Source organism: Lithobates pipiens, unplaced genomic scaffold, assembly GCF_037356315.1.
Source record: "Lithobates pipiens isolate NorthernLeopardFrog02 unplaced genomic scaffold, aLitPip1_a1.2 Scaffold_8, whole genome shotgun sequence".
NCBI classification, from domain to species: Eukaryota; Metazoa; Chordata; class Amphibia; order Anura; family Ranidae; genus Lithobates; species Lithobates pipiens.
Window position 1 is genome coordinate 567,232,905 of NW_027507903.1, and position 7,348 is coordinate 567,240,252.

The 7,348-nt window shown below is 45.7% G+C and overlaps 1 non-coding gene across 1 annotated transcript; it reads right to left on the reverse strand.

The window, feature by feature from the left end:
• Positions 1-248: 248 nt before the first annotated feature.
• TRNAL-UAG (transfer RNA leucine (anticodon UAG)) lies at positions 249-330 on the reverse strand. The gene has a single exon. It is a non-coding gene; the product is annotated as a tRNA-Leu (tRNA).
• Positions 331-7,348: the final 7,018 nt, after the last annotated feature.

The following is a 7,348-nucleotide window of genomic DNA, read 5'->3' on the forward strand; positions in this document are numbered from 1 at the left end:
TAACTTTATAATTGTCAATACAATTTGGTAATTGTATTTTTAGTTGTTTGTCCTTATGCACCAGAAAAAGTCCACAGTGGCCACCATTTTTCTCCCCTCCTTCCCTCCTGTTTTATTAGTGCTGATTTCTTTATTTAACTTTGTCCTAGCTTTAGACATTTTTAGCTTGAATAACATACAAAAGTATAACAATGAAACAATGTTTAAAAAAAAAATAAATAAAAAAAGCATCCATCTAAAAAAACAATTGGCAGCGGTGGGATTCGAACCCACGCCTCCAGAGAGACTGGAGCCTAAATCCAGCGCCTTAGACCGCTCGGCCACGCTACCATATGAAATTATGCATGCCTAGAATATTTGAGTGAAAAATACAATTATGTGCACTATATATCTAATTTATATAATTTAGTGACATACCTTGGAGGGTAGTATTCCCCAGTTAAGGCCATGTTACCCAAGCTCTGCAAGAACACTCTGGACAGCACTGTCAGACCCCCAGATACAAGTGGTAGTACAAAGTCAAGAAAAGACCTAAACTTTGTGATGCAAAACCACAAGTAGGAGCTTGGAAGGAGTTTTCTTGCACTGCAATACACTATATTTCCAAAAGTATTGGGAGTCACTGGGTGAGCTAATGAAGAGATAAAGGGTCAAGGCTGAGCAGCGGCTATGTGTGCGAAAGGGTACACAGAGCCACATCTCGTGAATGCGTATTCTTGGGTGCCCCCAGACCAAGCTGCTTGCTCTGAGGGCACTCGGCAGGAGGGAGGGGCCAAGAGCACTAGCGAGAGACCTGAGAAGAGGAGAATTGGGGCTGCTCTGTGCAAAATCACTGCACAGAGCAGGTAAGTATGACATCTTTGTTATTAGAAAAACAAAGCCTTTAATATCACTTTAAGGCTTGCTAGAGGAAATGCCCTGAGATTTTTCTACAGGAGTGGTTGGAGACTGAACTTTTATAGGCCGTGGGATAGGTGCCTCTTCCAGCCTCTGCCTGGTGGTTTACAAGCTTACTGGAGCTATCAGTAAACCCAGGAACCAATCTGGTGAGGCTGATGGCTAGGCAGGAAGGTGAGTGAGGGCAAAATTATCCCCATTTGGCTCTATGTCCTTGGAGGACCAGAAAACCATCTGACGTCACTTCTGCCTCTCGGGCGTATACAAGGATTCTTTTTCCCCTTAACCGCTTGCTGACCGCCACCTGTACATTTACATTGACAGACTGGCACAGCTGCGCAAAAGGGCGTACCTGTAAGTTTCTTGGAATTTGCCACCGTGCCATCGTGTCATGAAGAGGAAGAGTGGTGAGATGCTAATGTAAACAAGCATCTCCCCATTCTGCCTAGCGACACTGTCACTGACCATAGCTCCCTGTGATCGGGAGCGGTGGTCAGTGACGTGTCACTCGTAGCCATGCCCCCTAACAGTTAGAATCTCTCCCTAGGAAACACTTAATCCCTTCCTAGCCAGCTAGTGGTTTACCCTTTCACTTCCAGTGTCATTTTTACACTAATCTGTGCAATTTTAGCACAGATCGCTGTAAAAATGACAATGGTCCCAAAAATTTGTCAAAATTGTCAATTTGTCTGCCATAATGTCACATTCACGATAAAAACCGCAGATCGCCACCATTACTAGTAAAAAAATTGATTAATAAAAATGCCATAACTAACCCCTATTTTGTAGACGCTATATCTTTTGCGCAAACCAATCAATAAACCCTTATTGCGTTTTTTTTTTTTTTTTTTTTACCAAAAATATGTAGAAGAATACGTATCGACCAAAACTGAGGATAAAAAAAATTTTTTATATATATTTTTGGGGATATTTAAGTAAAAAGTAAAAAATAATACGTTTTTTTCAAAAGTGTCGCTATTTTCTTGTTTATAGCGCAAAAAATAAAAACCGCAGAGGTGATCAAATACCACCAAAAGAATGCTCTATTTGTCAGAAGAAAAGGACATCAATTTTGTTTGGGAGCTATGTCTCACGACCGCGTAATTGTCAGCTAAAGCGACATAGTGCCAAATGGTCCAGGGCTCAACTGCTTCCCGACCACCTCACGCCGATATACGTCGGCAGAAGGGCACGTACAGGCAAAATCACGTACCTGTATGTTGCCCTTTAAGAGGCGGCGGGAAGCTCCGTGGGTCCGCAGACTCGATCACCGTTGGGATACCCACGATCGCCTCACGGAGAGGGAGAACGGGGAGATGCCATTGTAAACAGCATCTCCCCAATCTGCCTAGCAACAAGTGACACTGATCTCTGCTCCCTGTGATTGGAGCAGAGATCAGTGATCTGTAAAACATAGCCATGCCCCCCACAGTTAGCAACACACCCCTAGGACACACTTAACCCCTACACTGCCGGCTAGTGGTTAACCCCTTCACTGCCAGTGTCCTTTACATAGGAATCAGAGCATTTGTATAGCACTGATTGCTGTATAAATGACAATGGTCCCAAAAAGTGTCAAAAACGTCCAATGTGTCCACCATAACGTCGCAGTCATGATAAAAATCGCTGATCACCGCCATTTAAAAAAAAATATATATATTAATAAAAATGCCATAAAAATATCCCCTATTTTGTAAACGCTATAACTTTTGCGAAAACCAATCAATAATCGCTTATTGCTAATTTTTTTTTAACCAAAAAAATGTGGAAGAATACGTATCAGCCTAAACTAAGGGAAAAAATGTTTTCCTGGTGCCCCCATGGCAGCATACCTGTGATAGATCCGCCCCGGGATAGATCCGCCCCGGAGTCCTCCCCTCAGGATAGTTAATAGCTTATAAAAATGACCAACCTACCCCCCCCCCCCCCCCTAACATTCTCCTTTTTTTCCTCATACCTAACGGATAGTGTTGGACGTATCTTACCTCTGCCGTGAGCAGTTTCCATCTGGGTTCAAGCCTCTCCCAGATGCAGTCCCCATTCTTGGGTTGCTAACCAGCGCTTATAAGAGGGGAGCCCCTTCTGGGGGTCTTTTGGGGCAGCAGCCACTTCCTACGTGGGATATTGGTTCTGCTTGAAGGCAAAGCTGTCAGTCGGTGGGGCAGGTAGGGGCTCACTTCTGAGCTTTCCCTTTTCATTGTGCTGTTTATTATCTTTCTGCCTTTTTTACGAGCGGTGTTAATTGCAGCAAGCGCTGGGCGCGCAGCGCTGTACTCTGACTATAGTTATGCTGGTCGCATGCGCGGGCGTTTGACGCTGTCGGCGCCATCTTGGAGAAGGGAAAACAGGCAGTGTTGCCCTTCGGTAGGGGGGCAGAGCAGAGGAAGGGGATGGGAGGTTCCTTCCTCTACTTAGGGGCTGTGGGGTCAGTAGGAGGCAGGGTAAGTCAGCTGTAGGTGCTGCCTCCTGAGTGCTCTGTGTGGACTGGAACCTGATTCCTTAGTAAATAAAAAAGAAAGAAGTAAATAAATGTGGCTGTAGTGCGGTTTGACTATAGGTTTTGCTTGTGCATGATTCTTTCTCTGTACTTGTTTTTTGTTCTCTATTAGATGTATATTTATAGGTATATATATATATGTAGAGGGGAGATAATTTAGAGGGTTGTAAGGAAGACAGAGATGGATTTGTGTTGGAACTATTTTTCTTTCTTCTCAAGCATTTTTCATGAAGTAAAGTTGTGGATGAAGTTATAGGATGAATTTGTAATTGTTTAGGCAGGGCTGTATAGTTGGGGATATCTGAATATGTGTATGGGTGTATGGGTGTATGGGTGTATGTGTGTATGGGTGTATATTCACGGGGTCTCATAGGAGTCTATTGTATTATCTTTAGTATTCTGTCCAGTCACTTTCGCCCTTGCCTGCCCTGCAGTTATGAGCCAGCCGCCGCTAGACCAAGACCCTTGCTTTCTTAGGTAAGGGTACGTGCCAAAAGATTTTTCTTCCTTTTTTTTTTTTTTGTTGGTCGGACTAAAAGAGAGCCTTGTGCTGTTACTTTTCGTTTCAGCCCTTTACACCAGAGTGCGTCTAACCAGACGTCTGGTCATCGCAACGGACGCACACATCCAAGCTCAGTGCACAGCCTCTCATCTACCTCTCATCATTCTTTGCCAAGAACAAGTTCCAAAAGGAATCGTTCAGCTAGCCCTCACAGATGGGGAAAGAGAGAATGTAGAGCGTGTGGAGCACCCCCGATGTCTGATAAACTGATCTGTAAAGACTGTTTTCAAGCCTACGCGGAACGCGAAAAGGCGGAGGTGGAACAAGTTACAGAATTGATTAAAAGAGTAGTGAAAGACTCATTAGCGGAACTAATTCATACGACTCCCACCCTGCAAGACACGCTTAAGGGTCAAACATCAGAAATGTCTAATCGGGGTCAATCATCCACAGACCAGGCAGGCACTTCTGCGACCCCGCCTCCCTTATCAGCTGGGGACAAACCCGATTCGGAGGATTCCTCAGATGATGCAGACCCTTCAGGCTTTAATTTCTCATTAGTGCAGCCCTTTGTCTTAGCAGTAAAACAAGCCATCGGTTGGGAAGAAGTGGAAGAACCTCCGAAAAAGGCAAAAACCTTCTTTCCATTTCTGAAAAAGAGATTGAATTTTTTTCCTTTTCTAGAGCAATTAAAAGATTTAATAGAGGGGGAATGGAAGAGGACAGATAAACGCGTCTCTCTAAATAGACTCCAGAAATTGTACCCGCTGGCCGAATCGGATGCAGCCTTCCTGGATACGCCGCCAGTAGTAGACGCAGCAGTGGTGCGTTTGGCCAAGAACATCACCCTGCCTATGGAGGATTCGGCCTCCTTTAAGGATCCTCTGGACAGGCGTATAGATGCGGATTTGAAAAAAGCCTATCAGCTGGCGGGAGGAACCTGTAGACCGGCAGTAGCTTTAGCCTCGGTGTCTAATGCCATTAAAGTTTGGACAGATAATATTGAAGTTGCCATCCGAGAAGAGGTCCTCAAGGACGATATTATAAAGGCGTTAGAAAAGCTCAAGCTGTCAGCAGATTTTATTGGAGAAGCCGCAATTAACTCCGTGAGATATGCGGCTAGGGCAATGTTACACACAATCATGGCTAAGCGCGCGCTATGGCTGAAGCCATGGGCTGCCGACGCAGCTTCAAAACAGAACTGGTGCAGAATCCCGTTTGATGGGAAGGCGCTCTTTGGAGAAAGATTGGAGAAGGCAATATCTAGAGTGACAGGAGGGAAGTCTGGGCTACTTCCCCAGGATAGAAGAGTGAGGCGGTCACGTGTGGTATCAACAAAATTCCAAGCTTCTAGGAATAGAAGTTTCTCTAACTTTAGACAAAATAAAGACCCCAAAAAGAATTGGAGGAGTACTCGGGCCACGTTTTTAAAAGCGAATAAACAGAGAGGTCTCTCCAACACTCATGAGGGGACGAAGTCCTTTTGACAAGAGGCCACTCCAGCAAGTAGGGGCCAGGTTGAAGAGGTTTGCGGAAGTATGGGCCAGTCGATGCGAGGATCCGTGGGTAGTTTCTACGATCCGTTTTGGCCATTTTTGGACCTTTCAAAAAAGGGGCCCCGCAAGATTTGTTCGTTCTAACGAGAAGTCCAACGTCACTGCAGAAAGCGGAAGCTTTACAGAGATATCTACATCTTCTTGTAGCACAACAGGCAGTTTTACCGGTCCCTCCCTCCGAAAGGTTCACGGGATTCTATTCTCCTCTCTTCTTCGTCCCCAAGAAGAGTGGAGGATGGAGACCAGTGGTGGATCTGAAGAGGTTAAATTGTTTCATAAAGCTCAACTCATTCAAGATGGAATCCTTGCAGACGATCACGCAAATGATCCAACCAGGGGATTGGATCGTATCGGTAGACTTGCAAGATGCTTATTTCCATGTTCCCGTGTTGCCAGCATTTCAAAGATTTTTGAGAGTGGCAATAGGATCAGCACATCTCCAGTTTCAATGCCTGCCATTTGGCCTATGTACATCACCAAGAATATTCTCAAAAGTTTCTAGTTTCAATCCTGGCTCCTCTCAGGGAAAAAGGCCTTCGAGTCTTTCACTTTCTGGACGACACTGCTAGCGTCCAATCAAGCCCAGTTACGGGTCCACAAGGGGATTCTGCTGGAGTTTGGATGGTTAGTAAATGCAGAGAAGAGCCACCTGACCCCAACTCAGGCGATGATTTACTTAGGTGCTCTATTCGACACCAAGGCTGGTACAGTGCACCTCCCTCTTCAGAAGGTGAAGACGATTGCCCAGAAGATGATCCACGTCAGGTCGCTCTCCCACCTGTCAGCCTCAAATTGCCTGAGTTTAATCTGGACTATGGCAGCATGTTACCTTGGGCTCATTGGCATCTGAGGATTTTTCAATGGGGCTTTTTGACGCAGTGGAGGAGGAAGTCCCTATGTCAGAGAATAGCAATTTCTGCTTCCATGAGGAGGGGTCTCCTCCTGGTGGTCGAAGGAAATAATTTCAAAACCTCGGCTCCTGCAATGCCCTTCCTGGACCATTCTTACCACCGACGCGAGTTCGAAAGGGTGGGGAGCTCACTGCGATCACCTGGCAGTACAAGGGAGATGGGACGTCCCCGTGACAGGGGTAGTCTCCAACGTCTTAGAGCTGAGAGCAGTGTATTTAGCTTTGTTAAGTCTAAAAGAACATCTACGACAGAGACAAGTGCTGGTACGGATGGACAACAGAGCAGCGGTATCATATATACAGAGGCAGGGGGGGACGCACAGCATTACTTTACTAAGGGAAGTGGAGCCCATCATTTGGGTGGAAAGAATTTAGTGGATTTAAAGGCAGTTTACCTTCCGAGATGTTTGAATCAGCAGGCGGATCGCCTATCACGTTGTTTTCCAGACAGCAATGAATGGGCAATGCACCCATCAGTGTTCCGTTGGATCATGAATCTCTAGAAGCCACCAGAAATAGATCTCTTTGCCTCACTAGTGAATGCGAAGCTGCCAAGATTTCTATCCCGCCTGCCTCATCCCCGAGCAGAAGCAGTGGATGCCCTCTCGAGTCCATGGCTTTGCGAGACTGCATATGCGTTTCCCCCCTGACCATTGATCGCAAAGTTCTTAATCAGATTAGCAATGGAGCCAATCAGAGTGATAGCTATTCTGCCTTACTGGCCAAAGAGGCCATGGTTCCCTTGGGCTGTGAACCTCAGCATATGCCCACCGTCCAAGATCCCTGTATTCCCGCAGCTTCTCTCACAGGGGAAATTGTTGCACCCAGCTCCTCACAAATTGAAGCTACATGTCTGGATATTGAGCGGCAGAAGTTCCAATCATTGGGATTCTCAGCGGGAGTGATCTTGACTCTCCTGAAAGCTAGGAAACCATCCAAAAACTTTATCTATTCTAAGATATGGAACAAATTCAAAACGTTTGCAA